This window comes from Schistosoma mansoni, chromosome 2, assembly GCF_000237925.1.
Source record: "Schistosoma mansoni strain Puerto Rico chromosome 2, complete genome".
NCBI lineage: Eukaryota > Metazoa > Platyhelminthes > Trematoda > Strigeidida > Schistosomatidae > Schistosoma > Schistosoma mansoni.
In genome coordinates, this window is record NC_031496.1 from 17,380,305 (window position 1) to 17,389,977 (window position 9,673).

A 9,673-nucleotide genomic window follows, 5' to 3' on the forward strand; every position below is an offset into this window, starting at 1 on the left:
AGGGTTATTCACAAGGTCTCGTGAAAGAAATGTTTAAATGTAATATAGCAGAAAATAGAGACTGATGAGTGACCTCTCTTCCTGAAGCTGCAGTTCAATGGAGATGTTGTTGATGATGTGCTACGTGATAAACTGACTAGAGCAGCCAAGAGAAGGTTTATTGCAACTAACTTCTGTCTATCGCACTCGACCGCAGTTAGTGAACACCCTCCTTCGTGGTTAGGGAAGGGTACCGTAATGACAATAAGCATCTCGGTCCTATCACACCTGATCGACAGTGGTCATATGGTAGACAGAAATAAGTTATTTAAAGTTGTTTACCGTATTCCCATTAGTTATTCTCATGGATTTCGGTCTCGTCTCTTACGCAGCAGAATCTATAGGAATTTGAGCTAACCATCCAAGTCTTTGTGTTCATAAGAAATTTGTGACACGTTTATCTTTTCTTTGGTCATAAGAAACGATTTTATTTCAGTGTCTATATTTTTCTTATCATTGACCTATTTCCCACTATGAAATATTGATTCAAGCCTTTATTATTTTTATCACTAGTACACTCGTCATCATACTACTATTTTGTACTTTTCACTTATTATGTTTAGTTTTATAATATATTCCACTGTTATCATTGACTTATAAATTGCCCTGGTTGGTTTAATAATTTAGTATACGTGTATAAATATTACTGTATGTTAGAGTAAAGCCTGATGAGGATCTAATGGAAAACAGTACTGTTCGCTTATACATATTGTTCTAAATAACAATATGAAAATTTTTCAAACACTAGACGTTTGAAAAAACTAAGGCCGTAGGCGATCATACAATCACTGCATTATGGTGTCGTCGTACTACACTGATGTAATAAATGTAACGGAGTTGTATGCCATAGAACTGCTCATAAGTGGAAACCGGCAATGCTCTAATGAATTTAAAACTTTGCTAATAAATATTTCTGCATCATGTCTTTAATATAACCAAGTGAGTCAAACTCATAAATTCTGTCCAAATTAATTCAAATTATCGCCACTTCCTAATCACTAACCGTGGAAGAATTCTGGACCATCAAAGATGTTAGCTATCAAAAGCACCAATACTTGTTATCATCAGCAAATATGCAACCGACTATCAATGTTAGCTTACCAACATCTCCATTTGGCACTGTTGTAACTCAAAGAACACATTGAAAACTGAGTAAAATAGGATCGGTCAATAAATTGACTGACAATTATCACCATAAACAAATTGTTATTTCCTCGTGTTTTTCTTTACCTAATGAAGATAACTATTAATGTTTTCCCTCAGCTGCCTCCTTCGTAAACAATCTTGCCAGTCTCATAAGATATCTGGTGTTGCAGTCATTTGTGTAAACCACCAGTGTAATCGAACGAGTGAATCCTCTGCAAACTGGGAGCATCCCTTTCGAATTCGCCCTCAAACTGAAGAAAGTTCATTATATCATGATAAATATCGGTCGGGTTTGTGCTCCTGACACTTGCAGCTAATGTTCTTTCTGATAACCGCATATGCAGAGCTCACAACTCATCATTTGGTAAAGATTTTTTAACTAAGAATAATGTACATTATATCACTTATGGTTTTATCACGGAAGTCGTATTAATTTCAAAAACACTAATTCATGCAATTTCAGACAAATCAAATTTATAGTTTCCGTTTAGGCTGATACTCATAACTAGCTTGTATGCACAGTAATTTCTAATCATACATCTGTTGGCACTAATGTGAGTAACTTGTTCATCATGTGATTGGAAACTTGAGTTTAGAGCATGTCTCTCATGACTACACTTATGTTCGACTGGTTATTGTTAGTTATCCATTTGAAATTATTGAAATGACCACTACTTTATTGTGGCAAAACATCTTTAACAACAATTTTAATAATATTTTGTTCTCAAATAATAATTTATTACACGAAGCATGCCAGGTAACAGGTAAGGTCAAGTTGTTGTAAATACTACGGGATTTACTGTGACATATTACTCATTGAAATTGGTATGTTACAACATAAGTTGACCATGAAAACAGTACGATTAATTTCCATATGTTATAATATGAGTGTCAATAAGACTCCAGTAACCAATATAAGAGATGATGGTCGAAAATGAACGTAAGTCCGGACTTTCAGCCGTGTTAAAGATGCCACAAGTATTCGGAGTTTGACAACTTTTTAACCATTGACACCTTTTGTAATAGAAATATACCAACCCAGTAAAATCAGAAATCAGAAGCAAAGGGGTTCAAAGATATATTTGATAGGTCATCGATATAATAATAATATATTTCTACAATAGCAGGTACACGCCGTTTTTACATTCATGATCTACAATTTACAACATATACTGGTTCACAGTATGCATCCCAAGCAAGGTTATTTGGTAATTATAATCTATAAAAGTTGGCAGTAGTTCATTTGTTTCGATATAATGTGTTTTCATAAGAATAGTTTCCAAAGGGGAATGGCGTCCACGTTACATACCAGATCCAATCTCGACAAAAAGTGTATTAGGGTTTCAGTCGAGCCAAGTATTTATGTAATGCAGCTTTTTAAGTTTATAGTTGTTATAAAGTAGGCTTATGGAGCGCCTGGCTCGAACTATGATCTTGGGAGAGCGCGTTCGTCGAGCTTGTTCCAGATGTCAGAATTTACATAGCTTCACCCTCAGAGCAAGATTCTGAAGAGAAAAAACAGAAAAGGAAACCGAGGAACAGCAAGGCATTTGGATATGAGCGATAACCAATGCTTAACATTTATTAATGGAACAGATGGAGGTATGATAAATTATTAGATGAAATTGATACTAGCTCATGTTGCAAGAGTGAAGTGTGATTAGGGGCTCCAGAGGAGAGAATGCAGTAATAAAGAACAATGAGTTGTGATATTTATCGAGGTGGAGTAGGTTCGAATGAGGGAGGGAAGTCAAGGTTGGAATGAGGAAGAACAGAGAGTGCATATAGAGAGTAGAGTGTTGAGTAAAATAACAACCATATGCCTTTCAGTCTGCTTTTTTTTTCTTTTTTTTTCATCATCCGGTGCCTGTCACACAGTTTTCATGTAAAAGTCCGAGTTAGCATGTTATAGGTTGTCTTAGTAGAATAGTTAATCCAACACAAAAATTAGAAACATGAGTCTGAATGGTGAGTGTAGGAGAACAACCTCAATATCACAGATTGATTGACTTGTTCTCATCCATAAAGAGCCTGATACAAACAAAATGTTCTGCCTCACAAACACGGGTGGATTGAAATCATCGCCCTCACCATCAGTGCTTGCTGGTCAGTAACTCCACCCTCCCTCCTTTTGTGATGTTAGGCTCATTTACGCTTATTTTTTGGATATATATCATACCTCACACAATGCTCTGTGTTTCACATCCTGTTGGAAAACACTATTTCTATAAGTACCATTTTACAAGCTTATCAGACAGTTACAAATTCTGGACTGTGGGTAAGGCTTCGATGCAATGCTTTAATTGACTATAGTGTATAGTATAGGTTGAGAATCAGATATAGGCATTAGGAAGTGTATAGTGTAGGATAGTTGTTTACCAAAGTAGGCGGAAAAGTGTAGATTTATATTAGTTACAGACAAGATAAGATAACGAGTGGTGAAATAATATTAATGGAAAGCAATATAGTGTACAGAAGAGTAAAAAGCTAATAAAGAATAGGCAAGAAGGAACTCACTCTATATTCGTACTGGTGTTCTTTTGTCCTATCCTAACCGGTTGATGGGTGACAGGTTCTGTGGATGTACGACCACTGGCAGTAGGCAGTCGATTGTGTGTTTCTTCTGACGTTTTAGGGTATTTGTAAGCGTCGTTTAGCGACGTGGATGTGTTCGTTTGCACCAGATCTATGCAGGTGAGGGCTTGATCAGTGAGTCTTGAGTCTTGCATCGATATATGGAGAGGTGATTACCCTGAGTTAGCTGGTGGATGTAGATGTGAAGCACGGCGTATCTGCTCGTTACCTGGTGAGGATGGGTGGCCGAATGCTTTCAGCTATGCGGATTTATAAAACGAATGCGGTCGGCATCAAATGTCAAAAACTTACAGAGCTATTGATTTTGGGAGTTGATTTACCGCTACATATCACTCCAACTCCGCCTGTAGCTCTTCTAGAGTTACTGCCGGTCCAGAGCCCGGGCAATGGAGGAAGGTTGGGCATGGGGTTGGCGACTCCGTCCCGTAAAAACACTAACTCGCCAAAAGACGCTAACCAGAAAAAATAATTCAAACCACTTAAACTCTGCCCTCCGAGTCGAAGGAAGACTTGTGACGCCTCATGATGTAAACCGAGATTCTTCGGAAATCACGAGATCGATGCCCCTTCTAGCAACCAGAGGAACAATTTTTATTGCATATGAAACGCCCGGACAATGTGAGAGACAGGAATGACCAGTCAAATAGCAATGGAAATGAGGAGATACAATTTGGCAGTACTAGGAATCAGCGAAACCCATTGGACCCGAGCTGGACAACAGGGGCAACGCACGAGAGAGATTCTTCTGTACCTCCGTCACGAAGAGGAAAATGCACCACATACTCAGGGAGTTACTCTAATGCTGTCCAGAGAACCACGAAATGCACTTGTAGGATGGGAATCTCATAGATCCAGAATTATCAAAGCATCATTCAAAACAAAAGAGATAATCACAATGAATGTTATCCAATGTTATACACCCACCAATGATAGCAAAGATGACGATAAAGATCAGTTCTATGAAAGGCTGCAATCAATCATAGGTAAGTTCTCAAGAAGGGACCTTACCATCCTAATGGAGATCTAAACGCTAGAGTCGGAGTGGACAACACAGGATATGAAGATATAATTGGACGACATGGACTAGGAGAGAGAAGTGAAAATGGGGAGAGATCTGCAAATATATGTTCATTAAACAAATTAATTATAGACGGCACAATATTTCCATACAAGCGCATACACAAAGCTATATAGATCTCACTGGATCACATCACAGAAAACCAGATAGATTATATTTGTGTCAACAATGGAAGACAAGACTCAAGAAAGGAAGAACAAGAAAATAGCAATTAACAACAGTCAAACACGAGCAAGGAATGTCAAGGCACAAGCACGGAGATTCAAGAACAGAGGAGAAGATGGGCAAAATACTTCGAGGAACTGCTGAATAGACCAGCTCCATCGAATCCACCGGACATCGAAGCAGCACACATAGACCTTCCTATATCTGTCACTCCACAAACGATCGAAGAAGTGAAGATGGCCATCAGACAAATCAAAAGTGGGAAGGCGGCAGGACCTGACAATATATCAGCTGAAGCACTGAAGTCAGACATTGAAGTAACTGCAAACATGCTTCACCTTCTATTCAAGAAGATTTGGGAAGAGGACCAAGTGCCAACGGACTGGAAAGAAGGATATCTCATCAAGATACCAAAGAAAAGAGATCTGAGAAAATGTGAGAATTGCAGAGGCATTAGTTTGCTATCAGTACCAGGAAAATTTTTCAATAGAGTGCTGCTGAATCGGATGAAAGACGCAGTAGATGCCCAACTCCGAGATCAACATGCTGGATTCCGGAAGGATCGGTCGTGCACAGACCAGATTGCGACACTACAGATCATCGTTGAACAATCAGTTGAGTGGAACTCATCACTATACATCAACTTCATTGACTATGAGAAGGCGTTTGACAGTGTGGACAGGAGAACATTATGGAAACTTCTTCGACACTACGGAGTTCCTCAGAAGATTGTCAACATTATCCGGAACTCATACGATGGACTACAGTGCAAAGTGATGCATGGAGGATAGCTGACAGATGTATTTCCAGTAAGGACCGGAGTCAGAAAAGACTGTCTACTCTCCCCATTCCTCTTCCTTCTAGTGATTGACTGGATTATGAAGACTTCGACATCTGGGGGGAAATACGGTATACAATGGACTTCTCAGAATCAATTAGATGATTTGGACTTCGCAGATGACCTAGCCCTCCTCTCTCATACACACGAACAAATGCAGATGAAGACAGCAAATGTAGTGGCAGCCTCTGCATCAATAGGCCTGAAAATACACAAAGGAAAAAGCAAGATTTTCAAATACAAAGCAGAGAACACTAAACCAATCACACTTGATGGCGAAACTCTGGAAGAGGTGGAAACATTCACGTACCTGGGAAGCATCATTGATAAACATGGAGGATCTGATGCAGATGTAAAGGCGAGGATTGACTGAAGAACGCTGAAGAAATTTGAAGGGCCCTTCGTATGCTTATTCGAGAAGTCGTCAATGTGAGTCTCGACGTACGAAGACATGTGTACTATATCGTAAGTGAGGTTGAACGAAAACATCAGTTGATTGAGGTCGAGCGAAAACAGGTTTGACTGAACGCATCGCGTTTGTAAGCCTGCTCGTGTAAGAGTTTAGATCCATGTTCATCGAAGGGAACGAAGGATCCACGAATTTTCCTGGAAGTCGGAGTGACGTCCCTTGAACGAATTTAGCTGTAGTGTCCAGCGAAATTTCGTGATAAAATCTGTAAAGCATAACAGACGGCTATGTTCGCCGGCTTCGGCTGCCGCCTACGCGTGCTGGCTGGGAAGTTTCCCGAATTATTTTCGTGGTCTAGAAACAGACCGCCTACGTGAAGTGCTCCTTCGAGGGGTATGTGACCGTTGACTGTCATTACGGAATCTTAGATGACGAGTATGAAGTATATATATATATATACTGAAGCAATGACCATCTGGCAGCAGAAGGTAAATACTAGCACTCTTTCTGTGAACATAATGACAATTGCAGAACTGGATACATCTGACCACTATAAAGGATAGACAAAAGAAAAACCTATAGGCCCTGGCCAGGTGATGTAGCTTCCAAACTAAATAGGTTTGGAATGATGAATAAGTGTCTGGGTTAAATGAGATAGGTGCTATTGCCAAGTCGAAACCAAAACAAGGTAATGGGTAAATGAAGGAACAAGCTGTTATTCAACCAATAATTGTTCTATCAGTGGTCAAATCTAAATTACATCAAGTAGATAAGTTGATAAGGAACGCAAGAAAATTACCAAACGCAACAAATAAACGTTATGCTGCCCTTTCTGAATAGATCAAGTACTGATCACTCGAAAGATAATATCTAATTTCGTTTCCGATTCTGGAAGAGTGCTTCGACTCGTGATAAAAAATGTACAATTCCAGTCATTACGAATAGCATATTCAAAAAGGGAAGTGAGCCAATATGGCTGCCGACATGACTAAATATGAACTAGAACAAAATAATTGGAACTCAGGAAAACATGAAATTCAGTGAAGGCGTTGGGAAAACAAAAACCACAATAAAATACAAATAGTAAAATGTCAAATGCAAACGAAAAGATCAACAGAATATATATCCGAAGGAGTCAAAAAGAAGTAATTTCAAATGCATACATGAAGGGATTTTCACACATAAAACCTTCAATAAGGATCTTATAGATGCACCATAGGCAAATAAAGCGACTCACACTATTCACTGCAAATCTTCTAAGCAATTATTCTAATCTTTTTGTCAACCAACGTTGATTATCGAGTGGCTTGAGGAACTCTTCCAAACATGCACTAGATACAACTCTTATGATTGTCGTCTTGTGCGTTTAACCACAGTGATTTTTAAGATCCCGGGAAATACTTCCACACCACTTAAAAAAATAAGCCAAGAGCTGGTCCTCTCTCTGGAAAAAAACGATGTTTGATAACAAGCTATTCATAAACTTACTAGTAGCACTATGAAGTTGCTGTGCTTTAAACTGCTAGAAACTGCCTATATTAACAAACTTAATTGATGTCAGAACGGCTTTTTACAAGGTCTTAAGTATTAGGTTGCTATTGTAAGATCATCTACGTTGATGGTCTATGTCGAAATGATTGGGGGCCTACTAGAGTTAGACGAGAATGGTGACGAACCAACTAACGCTGAAGTCACACCTCGCGACCAGCACCTTACGTGGATTGCCTCCATCGACATAACAAGGAGCCATGGATGCTATGGAGACTGTACAACACTAAGGACGTTATTACAAGAATATATTAGTTAAGGTACAACCACGAAAGTACAGAAGCGAGAGTACGACCACTGCCGCGTGGGCCAGTCCATGGCGTGTGATTGACTGGTGCGCGTTGACTATCCTTGACCTTGACAGGGATCGATGATCTGTTTCGATATTCAGTGACATTTCACCGACCCTACACTATCTATGAACTGTATCTTCAAGTCAAAACAGGCCATGCTACACCCGTTAACTTCCTTTTCGTTCCATCACTTCATATTTACCATTGTGTTCTCATCCTGATAATAGTTTAGATTGTTTAGTTCTCTTTTTTGACTGACATTTTTTACATTGACACCCTTTGAGTAGGTCATATCAGTCAACAGGCTGCCAAATGGTGCAAATATAGTCCTCTTCGGCAAGTTTGGTTTCCTCCGGAAAAATAATCCTGAGGAATCTACTGGATTTGCTAGCATAACTTCAGTCAAAGACCTAACGAACACTTAAACGCAGCTGATTAGCCAACATAGATTTCCTAAAGTCAATACACCGGCAAAATGAACTAACTGTTTTGTACAACGATAAAAGTAATTTAAGTGATTTTTTTTATTGGATCGATGTATTGTCCCTCTGAGTTTATTGTCATTCATGTAGCGCACTATTCAAAGCATCTTGTATTGTTTTCCGTGTACTACATCGTCTTGGTAAATCCTCGTGAGTTAATAACTGTTATCTCTTGGTTCCACTGTTAGGTGTAAGTAGATTATAAGCTTCTACTTAGGGACAAGTTCTCTTTTGTCTTATGTTGACATAGCGGCGTTCAAATTTTAAGCTTTAGCTCCATTTTAATGAAACCTTCCAAGATTTTTTTGAGATATTTCCAGTTAATTGTTCCAGTTTATCACGGGTAAAATTTTTGGCCATCCTTAATATTTTCTGGTTTCTGAAAGCTACATCCCCATAATGTAAGGTCGTAATGATTTGATTCAATGAGTAAGGATTTAGATATGGGGGATTCGAGAGCATCCATATGTGGATTAATTCAACAAATTAATAATACCATTCTGATTATTCAAGTCCCATTGTTATTTGGTACTTTCTCTTGGTTTTCGTTTTTCTATAATGTTTACATCCTGTTTAATCTGGGAGGTTTCAACAGTGAAGCGTAGATTATACCTCGATTATGGTTTTCTTGATTTGTTTTAAGGAACCGCTAAATGTTACATTATTGACGTTGTGAAAAGGATCAACACAGTTACGGGATTTACTTTTCCGACCAACCCTAACTCAAAAGGAAATAAAACCGTAAACTCTATAGGGTGCTTCAATTCGATCGTTATTGTTACATTGGATATGACACCTAGCCACATGAAAGCAATGTATCCTTATCATAATTCAGTATAGGTTTGTGTACTTGTGTACAAAACTTCACCTTTTGAAGCTTGCGAAATGAGGTTCAAACGTTTAACCTTATAGTCAGATGTCATGTCCTTTAACTACTGCGATAATAATCAGCTGAGATCCGTGGAATGGCATTACATTCGTGAAGTGTCTAGACACCACTCACTAAGTACTTGTTTAGTGGATTGTTGTAAATCTCTGTTTTTTCTCATTTCAAGTGGAAATGTTTCCTTTTTAATGAAG